Genomic DNA, 2387 nt, shown 5'->3' with positions numbered 1-2387 from the left:
ATACTTAAACTTTGTATGTTAAAAACATATATATATTAGAGGAGGTCTAAAATTTATTTTTAATTATACTATTTGATTATATTTCAAATGCTATTTATTTTTCATTTGAATTTATTCATTTAACTTGACTTGTATGCTTATTAATTAGATATGGCAATGCAATAGACAAATGAGATGAACAATGTTCTTATCGATACATTCCATAGCGAGCTACTCCTAGCTAGGTCATAAGAATGAGAATGGATTTTTTTCAATATCAAAAGAGCGTGCAAGGGACACACTCCTAAACACATTTACATTTGGTATCGATAGGGGTGTCAAAATAGCCCTCAAACCCTTAGCCCGCCCGCCCCGACCCGGCCCATGGGCCAAAAAAGCCCTCAAAATGAGGCCCTCACACATTCGTGGGCTGGGCTGACCCGGCCCTCAAGCCTTTGAGGGGAGGGTATGGGCCTAGACTTCGAAACTTAAGCCCTCTCTTAAGCCCGGCCCTCATTAGGCCCTCAACATTTATTACATATATTTTAATAAAAAATTTTACAATATATTTCATTTTAACATTAATATGCTAAAAATCACTTAAAAAAACGTTTATCTATTAAGTTTGCCAACCTTATAATTTCATTATAATATTTTATGAAATGAATTTAACTGATCTTAATTGACTAATACAACTTTAACAAGTTTTTTTAATAGTTTGAAGGTTTAATTGTGAAGTGCATTCGATTTTATCATTTTTAACTAATGTTTCTAAATTTATTTTGTAAATCAAATGTATAACATAGTATCCGCCCCCTCACGCTTGGCCCTCAAGCCCGCCCTTCAAGCCCCCTCGAGAGGGTTGAGGGGGGTAAAAGGCTTCGAGATTTAAGCATTGGCCCGACCCGACCCGGCCCTTAAAGTAAATGAGGGTAGGGCTGGCTCGGCCCTCAAAGCATGAGGGCTTCATTGTTTGAGGGCCGGGCCAGCCCGGCCCAGCCCATTTGACACCACTAGGTATCGACTTGACTATTAGTCATGTAACGCAGCGAATGAAGACCTTACGATGGATAGTACGTGATATTACTAATGTAACTATGCAACAAGGGTTTGAATGGAGTTCTGAAGAACAGAAGATCATAGCTAGCAACGAGGTTTGGGATCAAGCAATAACACAAAATCCGAATATGGGAAAGTAGATAAATAGAATTTATCCAAGGCACAATGACATTTTATGTGTTTGGATAACAATTGTTATAGTCCATTGCACTTTGATTTTATTTTATGGGTACCATTAATGTTGAATTGTATTGTCTTTATTTTTATTTATTTTTGTATTTTGATTTTTTTTATACTTCATTGAGTTTGAAAACTTCAAAAAAAAAATCCAAAAAGTTGAAATTTCATTTGCCCCAGGAAAAAAACCATGTAAACAAACATTGACAAAATTGGCAAATCTCATATTTTCCCACTATAAATTTTTGCAAACAAACACTGGCAAACAGAATTTTTCGCACTAGAAATTTGCCAATAAACAAACACAGCCTATTGAACTCAAAGAAGGCGTGGCAAAATGAAAAGACAAAAAAGCTCCAAACTTGGTGCTGCTCAAGCTCATTTCTCTGTTTCAATACACCATCAATTGGAATTATTTTCGGCGTGGACTGTAAAAGAGAACGGTGTTTTTTTTATGTTATAAACACATCATGTTTGAGTTCATTTGGACTGTAAAAGCATTTGTTATTAAGTTGAGTTTTGATTGTTCAAACTCCAAAGCACCAAAGAGAAAACAGAATGCATAAGGCAGTTGGACCTTCAACCATTTTACATTCAATTGGACATTCAACAAATCTAGAACCACTGCGCACCAGAAACTCCATATCCGTTGAAACATGAAAGTAATCTCAAGTTAATTGATAGAAAGAAAGAGATAACATGAAAGTAATCTCAAGTTAATTGATAGAAAGAAAGAGATGGAAAAACAAAATACAATTAATCATTCTACCGTCACAAAATCAATATATAACATCTAAAAAAAATACAATATATAATGCTTGGAGATTATTGTACTTTGGAACTACAAGCTGCTATATTTACGTGCATTTGCTACCTATTACACTGTTGTGCATTCGCCTGCAGTAACATGAGAAAGTGCATTTTTTTTATAGAAGACCAAATCTTCCAGTAATGAATCCATCACAAGCAATTGTAATTTAAGGCACTAATACCATATAAATAAACAAATACAATGAGAAGTCAACTTTCAAAACCAACCTGCCCACGGCAATGTATTTATAGTTTTATACTAATTAACACTGGCACTCGCATACCCCAAAATAATCCAATTATTTAGAGAAAAACTAAACCTAGCTAGCTATATGCCTATATGACTCAATTATTTGCATTTT

Source organism: Coptis chinensis, chromosome 3 (assembly GCF_015680905.1).
Source record: "Coptis chinensis isolate HL-2020 chromosome 3, ASM1568090v1, whole genome shotgun sequence".
Taxonomy (NCBI): Eukaryota; Viridiplantae; Streptophyta; class Magnoliopsida; order Ranunculales; family Ranunculaceae; genus Coptis; species Coptis chinensis.
The sequence above is the reverse complement of the archived record's forward strand: the minus strand, read 5'-3'. Positions refer to the sequence as shown.